Source organism: Neofelis nebulosa, chromosome 15, assembly GCF_028018385.1.
Source record: "Neofelis nebulosa isolate mNeoNeb1 chromosome 15, mNeoNeb1.pri, whole genome shotgun sequence".
NCBI lineage: Eukaryota > Metazoa > Chordata > Mammalia > Carnivora > Felidae > Neofelis > Neofelis nebulosa.
In genome coordinates, this window is record NC_080796.1 from 69076450 (window position 1) to 69095183 (window position 18734).

The 18734-nt window shown below is 48.5% G+C and overlaps 1 protein-coding gene across 9 annotated transcripts in view; it reads right to left on the reverse strand.

Annotated features, from left to right (window-relative positions):
* Positions 1 to 18734, reverse strand: part of DDR2 (discoidin domain receptor tyrosine kinase 2) — a 155789-nt gene that overhangs the window by 69078 nt on the left and 67977 nt on the right. The window contains exon 1 of one of the 9 annotated variants that reach the window (XM_058701532.1): positions 11086 to 11412. The exons of the other annotated variants lie outside the window; for them this stretch is intronic. The gene's annotated coding sequence lies outside the window, so the exon portion shown is untranslated. Of the gene's footprint in view, positions 1 to 11085; positions 11413 to 18734 lie in introns of those variants that run through there. 9 annotated transcript variants of the gene reach the window in all.

Sequence of the window (18734 nt, forward strand, 5' to 3'; positions counted from 1 at the left end):
ACACACACACACACACACACACACGCACGCATACACGTATGTATACACAAAAGATTGAGAAGGGTAAATACCGTGCTAATAACAAGCTTCACTCTAGTGCTCACTCTGGTGCTCAGATAAGAGGGTGAGTGGGGACAGAGCAAGGAGCTTCAGGAGACAAGGCTGGTAACAGTAGTTCCCTCAGAGATTGGACTGCTTGGCAGAGGAGACCAGGAATGGTGATCAAAAGGAAACTCTAGACTTGTTTGTTGTGTTGATTCTTAACAAGGAAAATATGTTCCTTTTTACTGCCTTTTACATTGGTTTTTCCGACAAAAACCAATTTCCTGGGGGCAGTCTATCAGAAGCTGGAGGATGCTTTCCAACCAACCGTGCATATCCCAGAGGTTAGAGGTACATGGAGAACTTGTCTTGTATCTGAAGAATCACTTGTGGGATTGAGACATACTATCGGTTGGTACATCTTATACATGAATAAAGTAGGCAAACAACAACAACAACAACAACAACAACAACAACAACAACAGTAGCAGTTGAGAATTGCCACTTAGACATTATTTTGTTGTTTTAGAACGCTTGTACTTCAGTGGATGCTTATGGATGCATTACTAGTGGGCCTTGCAACAATTCTAAGGAGAAAGATTACCACTGTCCTTTACGAAGAAGGAAAGTAAGGACCTAAGTCACTTTACCCACAACCTACATAGACTTACATGCTCTGAGTTGGCACGTTGACCCATCTGTCATGCCGGACCCTGAGTCATTTAAGGTCAAAGACCTTGTTTCTCTCTATATCAAAATCAGGTTCACTCTGACTTGCCTGGGTCACAAAACTAGACTTAAGAATCAATTCCAGTTGCTCTGACTCTAAGGCCAGTGTTTCTTCACTCACAACCCAATATTTTTCCAAGGAATATCAATGGGCAGGTAGCCCAGAGAGAATGTGTCCCTTGTAATAAAAAACCCACACTTCCCTCTTCTCAGTGAAAATCCCCTCCCCGGGTCAAGCTGGATGGACGCTCCAAACTGACTGCAACGAGAGCGTGGCTCAGGACTTCCCGGGCCTGCTAGGAGACGGGTAGCTGTCCATCTCAGGACCACCCACATCAGGACCTGGACAGGCTGTGGGTCAAAGCCATCAGGAAAACCAGCAAGTAAATGGAGGGCAGATGGGAGTGCGGCAGCCACAACTAGAAATAAGCAAGAATTAAAAAAAAAAACACAAGAATCTAGAAGGTCAAATGTCTTACAAATTATCTGGGTAATTGCGCAGATTGAGGCTTCCTAAAGCCTCTTTCTGAAACGTAGTCCGGGCCACACCATGGTGGCAAAGCAAGTCGCACTCGCTGCCGGACACCATCCCATCCTGCGGACGGTTCACACGCCGAGGGCTCACTCCTGGTCAGCCCCAAGTCTCTTGTGGCTCTAGGTCATACACACCTGAGGACGACCACACTCCCCTTCTCCAACTGCCTTGAACATCAGACTGTTTCCCTAGTAACAGGCTCTATTCTAGTGCCCAAATAGGATAGTAGGTGAGGGTGGAGTGTGGAAATGATTTGGGGGCTGCTGAGTGAGAAAGGGTGGGAGCAAGTTCAACTCTCTCCCTCCACACTGGTGGCACAACAGCCTTTCAGGGCTCCAGAGCACGAGCCCTACACCGTGTCTCTTTTTTTACTACAGAAATGAAAACACATGATAGGTAGGTAGGTAGGTAGGTAGGTAGATAGATAGATAGATAGATGGTTGATAGGTAGATAGATATATAGATGGATGATAGATAGATAATAGATGATAGATAGATGATAGACATCAAAATTTAGATGACACATATTTAGATATAAACTGAAACACTTTTAGAAATGTAGCTATAATAGTTCACTGAATTTATTTGGGGGAAAAGGTACCATCATTTCCTGTGATGATATGGAAAGTAGGCAGAGCAAGCCTGCCTTTGTCCCCCAAGTCTGAATATGAGCACAAACCATGTTTCTCTCTGACGCAGAACTAGAGGTACACCCCACTTTAAGAAATGCCTGTAGTTGCCAAACTCATACGTTGTGAAATGTTCATCCGCATTACAGAAGAATTCTTTGCACCACCCCAAAGAGCCAGGTACCTTTGAATAACAAGTTTCCATGTGGCGCGATTAAAATAACATTCAGCACACAGGAATGTTCCATCTACTTAACTGGACTCATAAATCACTGAGCAGGGGTCCACATCACAAACTAGTTCTTCACTTTATACAATGATCCAGTGCCCGGGTCCTTCGAGTAGCAAATCCCTCCGGGACATTCAAACTATGATTCGATATACTTGAATCCAGGTCATAATCAAGTGTTCAGGGATACGGCCTGAGCACAGAGCAAGAAGGGTCATTCTCCCCAGACAGTCCGTCCTCCCAGATCCCAAAGCTGGAGACAATCTGAGGTGACCGCCCCTCTGGCGAAAAATAAAAAGTCACAGATTTCCGGCAGACATCTTCACACTGAGTCCGTGACAGGGTCCAACAAGGAAGTGCCTGCCTTCCTGGAAAGTTATCTATGCCTCCAGCCTTGGCCCCTCTACCTAAAGACAGGCCTTCCCTTCCGGAAAGGGTGGGGGTCTGACAAGGCAGAGACAGGAATGGGAAGTGAGATAAAAGCACTCGGTCGAGTGGGAGCAGACACACGAGGCGTGGTGTGGGCCCAGCTGTGCACCTGCGCGTGTTGAAGATCAGGGCCTGGCGGGGAGACAAAAACCCACTTGCTTTAGGGCCGTCCATTCTCACTCGGGGGACCCTCAGGGCCCTGGGTCCTCCCTGCTGACTCATTTTCATTTCAGATTCAACAAATGGAAAGAGCAATCTTCGCACTGTTTAATACTCAGCAAACAAAGATGCAGAAATGAGCTTGGTTTTGGCAAGAGATGGGCCCCCAAACACACGCGTGTGAGCACACATGCACGCGTGCGCGCGCACACACACACACACACACACACACACACACACACCCTGGCCAACCTGGCGTTATCTGGCTCCCCAAGACTTGCTAGAGTCTTTCTCACTCCCACCCTTTCCTCTGGGAGTCCCTACCTCGTGCTTCTCCAAATACATCCCTGCAGTGCTAAGCCAAAGGCCCCCCAGTGGCCCGATCCGTGTTTACACACGGGACATGCTCCAGAAGACCCGAGGTAACCCTCACGGCTCGCAGGCCACGCTCCTGCCTTTGTTAGAAGAGCACTGTGCTCCCCTCCAGCTCACTCCTTGGGTCGTAAAACAGAGACAACTTGAGTCTGTTGTAGAGTAGAGGCAGAGGGGGAAAGGCCAGGTGGCCATCTCATCCTTTCTCCCCACCTCCCCCTACCCCCCTCCCCCTCACACCTGGGGAGAGGAGAGCTGCCAGGGACGGAGTGGGGCACAGGACACTGACGTGTGCCATCACTTTGATGTCACTTTCTATATCATTAGCACGAGGGATGTCAGATCGAATGCCTTCACGCCATCAGCAGGAGGAAGGAGAGTAAATACAGAGTGAAGGCAGGGCATTTTCCAAACACAGAAAGACCCATGAGAGGCCCTAAAACCCTGTACCCCTGGGCCTGCTGAGTCCTTGGGCAGCTGGCCCAGCCTCTCTGAGCTCCAGCAATCCCTGGCTCTTCATTTAGATAGATCACGGGTACCCCCGGCTTCCATGGTCCTGCACTTGAACATCTTTCCCACCCAGCCTCCAATTCCTTCCCCAGCCCACCCTCTGTCCCAGGCTCCTCATGGCCCCAGCTCATGTGCCAGGGAGCAGAGGGTGGCCTGTACGCGTTCCTGGGCACAGGAAAGTCGGCAGGAGGGACTCGGGTCACAGGGGGTTGGAAGTTATGAAAGAAAGGCACTAGTCCTCAAAATTACGCATGCACAACAATGGAAGCTTAGGGGACCGGAGAGCTCACGCGTCTCAAACTCTCTGGTTAAAGGTGAGTAAAGTAAGGTAGCCTGAACAGCCAAGCAGCCTCGTCACAGGCAAACGCTGGTCAGAGGCTGTGCCCGGGGCCCTGGCCCTCCACACTGGCTCTGTTCTGTCACACAACCTCTCCTGGCCCTACGTCCTGTTTTTCCTTCCTAAAACTCTGAGCACACACACCTTCCTCAGGCCCTGTCTGTCCCAGATAACTGGTCTCCTTAAACCAGAATGAAGTTACTGGGAAAATCTCTGCGGTGGCTTTGCCACCGTCTCCCAGTGAGGGCTGGTAGCTTATCTCCCATCTCTTGAACGGGCTCGGGCGAGTGTCTTGCCTCCAACAAAGTGAATGCAGGAAAAGTGATAGTTATGGAGCTTCAGAGCTTGGTCCATAAAGGGGATACACCGCCACTTGGCTCCCTCTCTCTTAGAGCCCTTGCCCTGGGAAGCCCAGGCCACACGGAGAAGCCACAACCTGCTGGTATCCAGGCTGCCCGTCCTAGCTGAGGTCCCAGCAGACAGCAGGGTCAGCTCGCGGAGTGAGCGAGGAGGGCTGGCAGGTGACTCAAGCCCCAGCTGCCGTCTGCTGCAAACACAGGAGAGACCCGGAGCCAGAACAGCCCGGCTGAGCCTCGTCCCCTCGGGGGCACAGCGATAGTAACGATACCGTGGCGGTCCGTCTGAGCTGTGAGGTGACTACGCGGTAAGAAGTGACTAGAACAACCTCCCTGAGTAAGGCCTTGCCTCCCACAAACGTTAAGTACTGGTTTGGGAACGTGGCCTGGTTTTTACTTGTTACCCATCTTTCCATTGCCTCCCATGCTTACAGTGAAGAGTTGGGCCACATAGTAAAGGGGTCACATGGGGAATAACGGTAAACAAGAGATACATCCCTCTCCTTAATCCCAGAAGTCATGTTCAAGAGGATAAAACCCTGGAGGGCTCAACGGTGAATCTGGGAGCAGCACCTGAGTCAGTGGGTCACCCCTTCCTGTGGCCCCTGGGCCCCTGAGAACGCCCAGCTCTGCCTCCAAACTCCCTGGTGGCTCCTTCTGAGTCACCTTGTCAAGGCCACTCTTGCTGAGTCTACATCCTGTCTCCTCCTCCACCGGCTGTGTGGACCTGGCCCCACACCTGAGCCCTGGCGCCCGTTTCCTCAGCTGCAAGATGAGGGTAAGCATGGCACCCACAGAGGGACGTGTGGATGGAATGAGTTATCGCCAAGAAGTGCGTGGAACAGGGCCCGGCTCCAAAATGTTCATGGTTATCTGTATTTCTGTCTTACTCTTGCTGTGCCTATGCGTCGTCTCCTCAATAGATCTGCAAGTTAGAGGCAAAAAGCATGCCTCCCTCATCCACCCCTTTATTTGGGGATCAACCGGCACCTGTGTAGCTGGTGCTCAGAGGACGCTGTAGGTTGACTGACGGGCCATCTCAATGGTAATAAAATAAAATAGGCAGGAACAACAACATGAAGTCCTTGCTTTTGTTTTTTTTTTTTTTATCAAATTTTTCTAAATGTTTATTTATTATTGAGAGACAGAGAGACAGAGCATGAGTTGGGGAGGGGCAGAGAGAGAGAGAGGGAGACACAGAATCAGAAGCAGACTCCAGGCTCTGAGCTGCCAGCACAGAGACCGACGTGGCGCTTGAACTCACAAACTGTGAGATGGTGACCTGAGCCAAAGTCGACGCTCAACTGACTGAGCCACCCAGGCACCCCTATTCTATTCTATTTTAAAGTACGCTCTACACCCAGCAAGGGGCTTGAACTCACAAGCCCAAGATCAAGAATCATGTGCTCTACTGATGGAGCCAGCCAGGCACCCCAGGTCAGACCCTTTTAACAGACAGATACTAATTCATCTCTGGGCTGGAGGGCACTTTTCTAGATTAGGGAAGTGTGAGATGTGGGTAGAGGTGGAAAATGATGTCATTGTTATAACTCAACAAGATGGTGCCTATAAAGGGCTTACAGCAGGGTGCCTGGGAGACAGTCGGCACTTATTAGCATTTCGGTATTATTTAGTGGCGGTTTTATGAATGGGATGGTGCATGAGAAGAACACAAGGTCAACAGTCAAGGTGACAAGTGTCCATTGGGCATCTGCTGTGAGCCCGGCACAGGCTGGGTCACCTGGAGATGATACAACAGAGAGCATCGGTCTTGGTTCTTGGCGGGAGATGCACAGGACTGGCACATACAGACATTTGGAAAAACAAACAAGACAGCGGTTGAGCAAGTTCCCATCTTGCTCTGACTCCGGGGCTGGCAGGGCAAAGTGGAACGTTGGGTGTCACACAACTGCGGGTCCAGGGACATACAGACACCAAGGCTCACGGGCCCCAGCGCCTTGGACAAACACAGCCCAAGAGTTTCTGCCCAAATCGCAGAGCTCGAAAGCCTCATTCGGCAGCTGGGTTTGAACCAAGTGTCTGAGATTCCTTTCCGGGTCCCTACCCCTTCCTTCAAGCAAGTCACTTCCTCAGTACCTGCAGCTTCCGCCATCCCGGCCAAAACAGTAATGGCCTCCATCAAGAGAAATCAGCTTCTCACACTTTCCATTTCACACTTCCTTCACATTGCTGACTGGACCTTCCCTTCTCTGTTACTTTCACTGGCAGCCTCTGAAGCAAGTGGTGCAGAAAATACAAGTTTATTTAAGGGTATGAGACATCTGCAGAGTCCATCTGCCTTCAGGAAGTTCCCCCATTGAGTCACCAGAGCCTGGCACTCACCCCTGATGTCTGAAGAGTACCCTCCCCAGTCCGCCAGGCCCACTCACCACCCCCAACTTCCCAGCCCAGCTCAAAGATACCACATCATCAGAGCCAAGTGTGGAACCAAGGACCTGCCCCATCCTGGCCTTGGAGATGCTTCAATCTCAGTCTCAGAACACTCTGATTTAGAGCAACTGACCCCACCCTTCCGGCAGAAGGCTCACACCCACCAGCTTCTTCCAACAGGAGCTCATGGCTTTGAGTTGCCCCCCCTTCACCAAGTAGATCCCTACTTTCTTTCAAACTGGTTCTGAGCTTAGGACCCACCCCATCCCACTTTGGGCTCAGATGACTGGTTTCGGGACATAAGTAGATATGGATATAACATTTGTTAGCTGTAATATTTCTATATTTCTATCTGTGAATATATATCTATCTATATTTCTCTCTGGCTAGTCTGTGAGCTCCTGGAGGGATGGACCTTGTCAAGGTCTTCTCCAAATTCCCAGTGCAGAGCAGAGTCTGGAGATATGTAGTGAAGGTGCCGGGGTGGTTGAATGGGTGACCTGAGGGGTCTGCAGTGTCCAGGAATGTCCAGGAGTCCCAGTTCACCTGCTACCAGCTGAGAAGACGGAGCACCAGGCTTCTCTTTGGCACTTCTTCTGAGCCTAAAGGAGTCTCCTCCTTCGACTCCATTGCTTTGATACTCCTTAACTTAGCAGATGACAGGAAGGAGCTTCTACACTCCCTACCTGTGCTTGCATATGGTGTGAAAATCTTATCTCCTCATAAGACTATGAGCTCCTGAAGGGCAGGAATGTTTTGCACCTCAGGGCTTATGACAGTATGATAAACATTTATGGAACACATACGAGATGCCGGAGAGTATGCTAAGTTTTACCTGAATCTTCTCACGTGGTCCTCAGAACACCTCTCTGAGGCTATCACTATTACATCCTCGTTGTACAAACAAAAAGACTGAGAAGAGACAATCTGCCCAAGATCACACAGGTAGCAAGTGTGACGGCAATCCATCGATGGTCACTTATAGGACGGTTACGATGGTTCCAAAGCTGTGCCCACATCTTCCACAGCCACCCCTACTACCAGGCTAATGGGACATTCTCATCTGGCACAAAAGGTATGGTCGACTCCATTCTTGCAAGATTTCGGTCATACCGCCAGCATGTGACTCCGACTTTGGGAGGGAATTCCCGCCTGACTCCAACATGGCACCTGCTGTCTCCCACTGACTGACCTGAGCCTCTCAGGCGCCTGACCCCAGAGCTGGGTTTGGCATCACGGCATCAGGACAGCTCAGTGTTCACACTTGCCCGTTCTGCTCACGCCAAAACTTACACACACGGTCGATTCGGGGCAGTAGAAAGTTCTCGTCAGCGGTAGCCGTTTCTATGGTTCTTGAAGCTCAGACAGTTTGAAAGGCCTACTTCGTTAAGAAATGGAACATAACCTTACAGATACGAAGTTAGGCTCAGGGCCTCAAAGGATCTTGAACAAGTAAGGAGGGCAGAGGCAGAAGCTTCACCACCTGACCGCAAGTCCGCCTCGGGATCTGAGTTCTAGTCCCTGCTCCGCTTCTCACCATCGTCACCTCAGTGGCAATCCCTTTCCCTGATCGGGCTCAGCCTCCCCCTTGTTCAAGTGAGGGGCTGGGAAGGGTAAGAATGGAGTGTGGCTCCAAGGCCCCCCCTCAGCCCTGACGCGCTGACTTCTATCAGGCCTGGGGCCAAACACGTCCCCAGGCTCACCACAACCGAACAGAACCGCCCGCTGATCCAGGGGGGATTCTGCTCCTCCCTCCAACCCAGGCACATACTGTATTACAGTAATGAGAGCTTTGGTGGCTTTAAATATCACGAAACAAAAACAACGAGCAGCCTGCGTCCATCATCATTCCAGGTCCAGACCACAGAGGAGAGCACCGCCAGACCAAGGCCAGAGCAGAGATGGCGACAGAAGCCCACGTCGTCCCTTTCAGGAATCCATTGGCTCCTATCTGGAATGAAAATCACCGACGGCAGGGGCCGTGAAGAGCCAGTCAGAGAGCGAGCCCGCGAGGTCACTCTGGGACAGAGAGGCCCTAGCCATAGCGAGATTGGAGACCTGGGTCCTGGATCCCCCAGAGATGAGTTGGTGCCAAGCCTGAGGCCACAGGAACCGCTGCCTCTCACCTCTGGGAGAGGCAGAGAAGTCCAGCCAAAGGTCTCCACAGAAATGAGGCGAGCCTCCCCCTGGGTCCTGGGAGGCGCCCGCGGAGCAGGACACAAGCATTCACCAGCCGGGAAGGAGCGGGTGCACAGCGTGGGGAGGCCTGGAGCCCGAGGCTCCATCCCTCGGGACCCCCCCCAAAAACACAGGGCCAATCTACAGGGGATCCAGGTCAAGAGGCAAGAGCTATGCTGTTCAGCTCACCACAGAAGGGTCCCCAGGAAACTCATATTCTGTAAAACGACCTGCGCCTGTGCAGAGGCCTTATCACGCAGTATGTGGTGTTGGTCGAGACCCGATCAGGACGAAGGGCGGGTACGCCGAGCAGTCCTCCACCAGCCGGTGGACAGGGCCACGTGCGCCCTCATCCAGCAAACCTGGCCCCTCCGCCCCCTGCCTCTTTCTGGCTGTCTGGCCCCCCACCACTCCAAGGCAGTCCCTAGTGACGAGGGAAAGCGGCCAGTGTTTATGTCGGGACAGACAGGGGTTGGGGCAGACAGCTGCTCTTTCTGCACCATGCCAGTCCAGGCCCTGCCCCCCTCGCACATGGTGCCCCCTCCCCAGAAAAGGAAGTTGAGAGGCAATTTGCCAAAAATGTGTGTTTGACAGTAAACACCCATGGGCTGCTCTTTCCCAAGCTTTAGGTTCTTTGCAGGATAAGTCTCTTCAACAATCATGGCAGTCAGATATTTTAAAAGGGTCTCCGAAGCCAAATGAAGGACTGAGCTTCTGTGGCCAGGATCCCGGCCAGAAGTTACTGCAGGAATGTGCATCACCTATCTCGTGGGGATCCCTGCGCACTTGCAGAGGATAGGACTAGGCCACAGGAAGTTAGAGAGTCTTCAGAAAAGGCTGGGGTTGGATGGGGGGTGGGGTGGGGAGGAAGCTACTGCGAAATCCATTGAAGACGAAAACCAGGACCTGGGATGTTTGGTTCCTACCACATGGACTGGCCTGCACTTGAATTTAGGCTCCATGAAGGCAGAGACCTTTCCCTGTTGACCACTGCTGAATCCCCAACACCAAACACAGCACCCGCCATGGAGCAGGTGCTCAGGACATATTTGTTGACTGATGTACAGTAGGTGTTCACTAAACCTTCGTTCCCTTTCCATCATTCCCAGTGTCTTCCAGGAGCTTAAGTGGACTGTGGGTTGGTGGCCCTTTTGCCACCTGTGGCTGGTACTGAATGGACAAGACTGTTCTAGAGCACCTGTTTCTCATTTTCCATCTGGCCTCCCTCCCGCCTCACACTCACCACCTTCCACCAAAAACAACGACACAATAGCAAGCTCTCCATCGTCTTCCCTTCTCTGAACTCCTCACTGATGTTGATTATTTTCTGCCTTGATCTGCAAGTTAATTTTTTTCATATGATTCAGTCTTGTCTCTATTTTTATCCCATTTATATCGGGTCAACTATATTTATTTCATTATAAACTCACGGAGATCAGGGACTGACATATATGGCCGTTGTAGGCATCCCGGCACCCAGCACAAAGCTTTAGAAGTTTCCAAACAAACTCCACAGTCTCCCAAGCTTTGACTTCCCTGGTTATACTGTATTCCCCATTACTTATTGCACTCCTTTTCCCTTTAGATGCATTCCCCAATTTTTATTTATTTATTTTATTTATGTATTTTGAGAGAGAGAGAGAGAGAGAGAGAGAGAGAGAATAAGCAGGGGAGGGCCAGAGAGAACAAGCAGGGGAGGGCCAGAGAGGGGGGGGAGAGAGAGAGAGAGAGAGAGAGAGAGAGAGAGAGAGAGAGAGAGAGAGAGAGAGAGAGAATCCCAAGCAGGCTCCTCAGTGACGGCACAGAGCCCGATGGGGGGCTCAAACTCATGAACCATGAGATCATGACCTAAGCCAAAACCAAGAGTTGGACACTTAACCGACGGAGCCACCCAGGTGTCCTGCATTCCCAACTTTTAAAAGGAAAAAAGGCTCTAAACATTCCCTAACCTACATTTGACAACTTTATCAAATACCAGACAATGCGCTAGGTGGGAAAGAGGAAAAGCTGTATGCAGGCATACCTTACAGATACTGAGGGTTCCGTTCCAGACCACCACAAAAAAGCTTATATCATAATTAATGAATCAAATGAATTTGTTGGTTTCCCAGTGCATATAAAAGCTATATTTACGCTATACTGTAGTCTAGTAAGTGTACAATAGCATTGTGTCTTTAAAAAGCACATACCTTGGGGCACCTGCGTGGCTCAGTCAGTTAAGCGTCCAACTCTTGGTTTCAGCTCAGGTCAGGATCTCACGGTTTTGTGAATTCAAGCTCCACGTTGGGCTCTGTGCTGACAGTGCAGTGCCTACTTGGGATTCTCTCTCTCCCTCTCTCTCTGGCCCTCCCCCACTCGAGCTGTCTCTGTCTCTCTCAAAATAAACTCAGGGGCACCTGGGTGGCTCAGTTGGTTAAGTGTCCGACTTCAGCTCAGGTCATGATGTCTTGGTTTACGAGTTTGAGCCCCACGTCGGGCTCTGTGCTGACAGCTCAGAGCCTGGAGCCTGCTTTCGATTCTGTATCTCCCTCTCTCTCTGAATGCCACCCCCCCCCCCACCTCGCTCACTCTCTGTCTCTGTCTCAAAAATAAACAAACATTAAAAAAAGGTTTTAAATGAATAAACTTAAAAACATTTTTAAAAAGTACATACCTCAATTAAAACTAATTTATTCCTAAAAAATGCTAATCATCACCTGAGCTCTCAGTGAGTCATAACCACTGATCACAGACCAACATGACAAATATAATAACGATGGAAAAGTCTGGAATAATGCAAGAACTACCAAAATGTGGCACAGACACAAAGTGAGCAAAACCTATTGGAAGAATGGTGCCAACACTTGTCCCACGCGGGGGTGCCACAGACCTTCAATCTGTAAAAAACGCACCTGCGAAGTATAATAAAGCAAAGCACAACAAAACAAGGTATGCCTGTGTGGACACACACGCACACACGCACACACAATGTAAATCAGAGATGCCACAGTTTAAGTCTGTTCTCTACAAAAGCCAATAGAGTTAGCCAGCTGAGTGGTTCAGTGGAAATGGCGCCTGGCCCGCTGCTCAACTAATGGTGTAACCTTGGACGAGCCCCATACTCTCCCTGAGATTCTGTCTCTTAATCTGAAAAACAAAGGACATGCCAAGGACACGTCCTCTCTCATGTTCCGTGCCTTGTGGACAAGGAGCAGGACCAAAGTTCATGCGATTACAATCTGTAGTAGAGAAGAAAAGAGCTGCAGCTCTGAGAGGAGGATGAGAGTCATGAGGTTGAAATAGTTAGAAGACAAAATCTAAACTGTGTGCAGAAGCGGCTACTTCTGAAACTGAGTTAGAGTCAACATACGGTGGCTGTCAGTTTTGGGTGTGCAACCTAATGACTCAACCCTTCTGCACCCTACTCAGTGCTCACCACGACAAGTGTCATCTCCACCTGCCGGCAGACAACATCATTACCCTATTGACTATATTCCCTGTGCTGTACTTATCATCCCTGTGACTTACTTATTTTATAACTAGAAGTTTGCGGCTCCTCATCTTCTTCACCTATTACACCTGTCCCCCCACCCACCTCCCCTCCGGCAACCACCAGTCTGTTCCGTGTTTGAGAGTCTGGCTCTTCACTGGGTGTTGTATGGAAACCAATCTGACAATAAATTTCATATTAAAAAAAAAGAGTCTGGCTTTTTTGTTCGTCTCTCTCTCTCCTTGTTCATTTGTTTCGTCTCTTAAATTCCACCCATGAGTGAATTTATATTTCTCTGACTTACTTCACTTAGCATAATTCTCTCCAGCGCCACCCTTATTGTTGCAAACGGCAAGATTTCATTCTTTTATGGCTGAGAATATCCCATTACATATATACGCCACGTTTTCTCTATCCATTCATCTATCAATGGTCACGGGATGCTTCCATATCTTGGCCATGTTTACAATAGCCAATTTATTTACAATAAAGCTGCAATAAACACAGGGGACCATATATCTTTTTGAATTCATGTTTTTGTCTTCTCCGAGTAAATATCCAGGGGTAGAATTACTGGGTTATATGGTATTACTATTTTTAATTTGTTGAGGAACCTCCTTACCGTTTTCCACAGTGGCTGTGCACCAATCTGCATTCCCACCAACAGTGCACAAGGGTTCCTTTTTTCCCACATCCTCACCAACACTTGTTATTTCTTGTCTTTTTGATTCTTGCCATTCTGAAGGGTATAAGGTGATAGCTCACTGTGGTTTTGATTTGCATTTCCCTGATGATTAACAATATTGATCTTTTCATGTGTCTGTTGGCCATCTGGATGTCTTCTTTGGAAAAATGCCTATTCAGGCACTCTGCCCATTTTTTTAATCATATTATTTGTTTTTGTTGTTGTTGTTTTTTTGGGTTTTTTTTCTTGGTGTGGAGTTGTATAAGTTCTTTACGTATTTTGGATACTAACCCCTCATTGGATATATCATTTGCAAATATATTCTCCAATTCAGCATCCTGCCTTTTTGTTTTATTGATGGTTTCCTTTGCTATGCAAAAGCTTTTTATTTTGGTGTAGTCCCAATAGTTTATTTTTGCTTCTGTTTCCCTTGCCTGAGGAGACATATCTAAAAAAAAATGCTTCTATGGCTAGAAGCAGCTACTTTTAAGCCCACATCAACAACTCCATACCCAGAGACTTCAGTACCGACAGACATTCAGTGAATATTCTATACTCAAAGTCACACTTGTGAATCCAGTTGGGTAGCCAACTTCTATGCAAAACAAGAGTGAATATAAGACTTTATATTGTTTTTGGTGTTTTTGAAATCATCGGTTCCATGGGCTGTTAATACAATCTGGTTTTATAGCTGGTGGAGAGAGAAAAGGACCTAACAGAGAGTATCTCTCTTTGTTCCTGCTGATGGGAGAGGTGAACATTTTTCAAAGGAAAATGGAAGAAATAATGCAACAAGGAAGCAGGGAAGAGTGCCAGTATTTACAAAGAAGCAAAAGTAAGGAATGTGATTCGGTACTTTGTGCACAATAACGTCTGTGGTGAGGATGCTGGGAAGAAAATAAGAAAAGAAGAGAAAGAGAAGAATTCCAGATTGTACAGCTGGAACCATAAGAAGAATCAGACTTTCCTCAGGGAGGGTGTATTGGACCCTGTGATAAGGGCGTAGAATCTCCAGAGTCCACAGGTTCAAGTGGGAAGAGGGAAGTTCTCTATAAAGAAAACAAGAAGATTCGTTGGAGGACCTTGGAATGTTTTACCAGGGCAAAAAATCAATCAATAAGCTTGGGCTTAGCTCCCTGAACAGGAACACGACAGACAATAGGAATCAATAGGAAAGATTCCACTAGGAGTTGTTGGTCTTCAAAAATGTGATGCACTGTCCGAACATACAACGGAGCTTCAGAGTCATAACTAAGGAAATTGCAGAGAGGCAGATCTCAACCCAAAATAAGGGGGGAATGTCCTAAAAATTAGAGTCATCCAAAATGTGGGTGTGTTTCTTTGTGGATATATGAGGTCCTCATTCCTGGAAGCGTTCAAGGGGAGGCTGACTAATCATCTTATTTAGAAGACCAGGGAAGAGTCCTTCTCTGTGCAAGAGACTTGGCTAGCTAACTTCTAAAATCCCTTCCAGTATTAATAATCCATGTATCTGTTCGTCACAGCCAAACACAGGGTAAGCTGACACCAGTCCAATACAGAGGACAGGGAGGCATATATGAGCTGAAAGATTCTTTTTTGTGCCGATGCAGATTTGAAGCTTCACACAATGATGACGTATGGCCCAAAAGCCATATGATTTGTCGACATAGGGACACTCACATGCTCACACCATGTACACGACCAGACACAACTGCTCATTAGGCACATGCCATCTGGCCCAGATTCTGTGGCAAAGGTGACTGATCGGGACTTTGCTCTACTACAGCTAAATTACTTAAAGTAACTTTGAGCTTCAGTTAGAAGTGAGATCTGGAGAGTAGTATTGATCACTTTTCCAAGAAAATGTGGTCAACGTATTTAATGCCACCTAATAGTTGTAAAGAATGATTAGATCTACTGCGGTCAGTCATAAAATCCCAGTTAGTCAAGGGTTTGAATCCATAAACATACACTGGTAAATTACCTCTGTTTTTCAGTTCCTCCTCTCGTGTCCTGATCTCTCCAGACCCTAAATTATTTATCAGCGTCTTAAATACCACTGAAATATAAGCCAGCACTGTTCAGTATTTCTCTTATTTTGTTTCACTACCACAACACACGTGGAAGACAGAATATGGGAAAGACAGCACTGGTTTGGACCACACACCATAGGGTTTCCTTTTCTGTCTCAGCAGCTCTAAGCAGTTCGGGGGGCCTGGACTCTGCCGTGTCCCCATAGTGCCCTGCAGGTGATTAATGACTGAGCCACACCTCATACCTGCAGCTCCCCAGAACCATCTCCTCTAACGGCTTGTCATGGCCTCAAATCCCAAAATTAGAGTCCCAGGGCTTCCAAATTTTTGCTTTGAATGCACATTTTAACAAACATACATATTTAATGTCCATTTAATAAAAGAATGACGCAACCCCAGCATACCAATCCTCTTACGCAAACACTTCCTCTGGGTAGAAGTCTGCATGTCCACCAGGGTCCCAAGGCTGAAACACGGGATAAAAATTCTGAAAGTTCAACACCAGCCAGGTAATTTGGAGTCCCAGGGTCTCAGGCTGCCCAGGGACAAAACACTCCCCTGGGTACGAATCTCCTACATGGCACTCAAATGAGTTGCAGGAGATCTTGGGCTTAGCTCCCTGAACAGGAACACGACAGACAAAAGTATCTAGGTCATGGCCGCGGGCTCCATGAGAGCCCAAGAGGCATAGCATTCACGAGGCCCCAAGCCTGAGGGTCCCCAGCCTGATCCAGGGCTGATAAGAAGGAGCACATTCACTCAAAGTGGCAGAATATGGTCTTGCCAGGGGGAAGCCAGGGCAATGCTGCTGAACATCGGGTGAGCTAAGGCTGAAAACGGGAACACGAATCATCAGGTTAGAGTCCTACGATTCTGGAAACAAAAAATGTGCTGAGGGAGTCTCAGGGAAAAGTCAGGGTCACTGCGAATGTGCTGGACGCCCACCTCTGTGTGGCCCGTGGCAGTTTAAAGAAGCTGTCTCATGAGTAACAACATTGATTCAAAAACACGTACGCTTATAGTCAGGGCGCACGTGGGCTCTCACCTCCCCAACTAATTTAGCCACGTGTCTCTCGAGACAAGAGGGTAGATGAGAATAGAAGTTAATTAGGAAGGGGGCGCCTGGGTGGCGCAGTCGGTTAAGCGTCCGACTTCAGCCAGGTCACGATCTCGCGGTCCGTGAGTTCGAGCCCCGCGTCAGGCTCTGGGCCGATGGCTCGGAGCCTGGAGCCCGTTTCCGATTCTGTGTCTCCCTCTCTCTCTGCCCCTCCCCCGTTCATGCTCTGTCTCTCTCTGTCCCAAAAATAAATAAAAAACGTTGAAAAAAAAAAAAAAAAAGAAGTTAATTAGGAAGAAGAGATCTTTCTGAGCATTATGTGAATGGTTTGTTTGCAAATCCAAAGATCCTGCCATTTATGCCTCAGAATGTTCCCAGGGAGCCTCGGCTTTTATTCTTATTTCCGGGGTGTCATAAGCTAAAACCAGGTTTTCACTTGGATAAAATTGATGGCATTTGTAGAAATCAGGAGTGCGAAAAAAAAAAAACAGAAAAAAAAAAGAAAGAAGGAGTGCATCTTACAGAAAGGAAATGAAAACGAACTTAAACTGAATACATTGAGAGAGCCCACATTTTGCTTTTATTTTCTCATGCTTTGAACGAACCAAACAGGAAACAGGATGGCACGAGAGTGTCCAGCCACCTGCAGGGCGGCTCGTGGGGACCAGATCACATGACCACATCAAGCCGCAAACCATCGCTGACAGTGTTGCGTGCCCTTCAAAACCCAAGCTTCTAAAAGGGAGCAGTCCCCAAATAGGGCAACTACCACAGTCAGGTTTTCACAAAAATCTGGATGTGCAGTGCAGGACAGAGCAAATGAGCGATATTGGGGAAGTAGGAGTGTCCAGAACAAATGCAGAATGGGAACAACAGAATATAAAAGAATGCGAGAGGAACCAGCACAGATCTTACGAAGGCAACCGTTAAATCATTAATGGCCCAGCTAGGCCAGCACTTAGAATTCTAATGCCAGCAAGACAAGTTTCAATTCAATTCAGCACTCACTTTCTGAGGCAGGCTTGAGAAATCCTCATGCCTAAAGGCAGTTCCCCAAATCTCCTTGCTCCCTCGCCCTGTCTGCAGGCATCACGGTGCAGTGACATAAGTTAACAGTCCAGGCCTGCCCTCTATGGCAGGTCCGGGGTAAATAAGGACCTGAAGAGCCCCCAGAGGCCATCCTCACAGCACAGAAAACCCCAAAAGGATTACAGATTGAAAACTCCTCACCCTGTTCACCAAACAGAGCAATTTCAGGCCTGGGTAAGCCTACTAATCTCTCCTCCTTTTCCTCTGAAAACCCCCAGGACAGCCTTTAAAAATAAAGCACATTCAGGGGGCCTGGGTGGCTGAGTCGTTAAGCTTCTGGCTTCAGCTCCGGTCATGATCTCACAGTTTGTGAGTTTGAGCCCCGCATATGGTGAGCTCGAGCCCCGTTTCTTTCTCTCTCTCTCTCTCTCTCTCTCCCTCTCTCAAAAAAAAAAAAGAAAGAAAGAAAAAGAAAAGAAAAGAAAGAAAAAGAAAGAGAAAAGAAATGAAGCACATTCTTAAGAGACCTTGAATTGTACGAGAAACCCTCTAAAGCTAGCAAAGGGACAATTAGGGAGGAAACTCTAAACGACTCCTCAGAGTTTCCTTATGGCTCAAAAGGGAGCTGAGTGGATCAGGGCGCCTGTGACCTTCCCAGGCATCAGCTTCAGCAGGTGGGAATGTTCCTGACCTCGACCTTCTCCCAGCCCTGAAGGAGCTGTGCCCACACAGCAGGAGGCAGGAGAGTAGCAGCCCTAATCATGGGGCTGGATCTCAACCCTGCTCAAGAGGTACCATCCCTCCCTATTTGCTGAAAAATAATCTCCATGGCACATCCAGAGTGTAAATAAAGGACAAGAAAGGGTGAATGAAACATATTCTCTGGGGCGCCTGGGTGACTCAGCCAGTTAAGTGTTTGACTCTTAATCTTGGCTCAGATGAGTTCGAGCCCCATGTCAGGCTCTGTGCTAAGAGGGCGGAGCCTGCTTGGGATTCTCTCTCTCCCCCTCTCTCTGATCCTCCCCTGATCTCACTCTCTCAAAATGCATAAATAAACTTAAAAAAACAAAACAAAACCATATTCTCTGTACCAGGCAGGCCTAAAGGGGCAGCAGGATTAGGCATCTTGCATGAGTCTCAGACTGTGGCTCTCCTGATGCTTTGAACAAGCACGCCCACAAGCATGCCCACAGCAAGGGGCTGATGCCCTCTGGTAAGCAGAGCGTCTACCTGGACAGCTTCTGAGACACGGATCCCTGGCCTGCTGTGTGTGAACACGGTGCCCCACAGAGTTTGCAAATTTATCTGCTCTCCCTGTCTCTCAACTATCCCACCCACCTTCCCAGTTTCCCCCCCACGGTCAGCTGCCCCAGTGTTCAGTGTCGCTCAGCACAGCATTCTAAGACAGTTCGCGTGTGCAAGGACGAGAAGATAACATCGCAAATATGAGGCACCAAGAAATTAGCAGGTTCTATATTCTCTATCACCGTCAGAGAGGGTTTACTTAATTGGCAGCTGTCTCTGTTATCAGTGAGTATAGATTCCTGGGGTTAGTAATGGATGACCCTGGTCCGATCAATGCT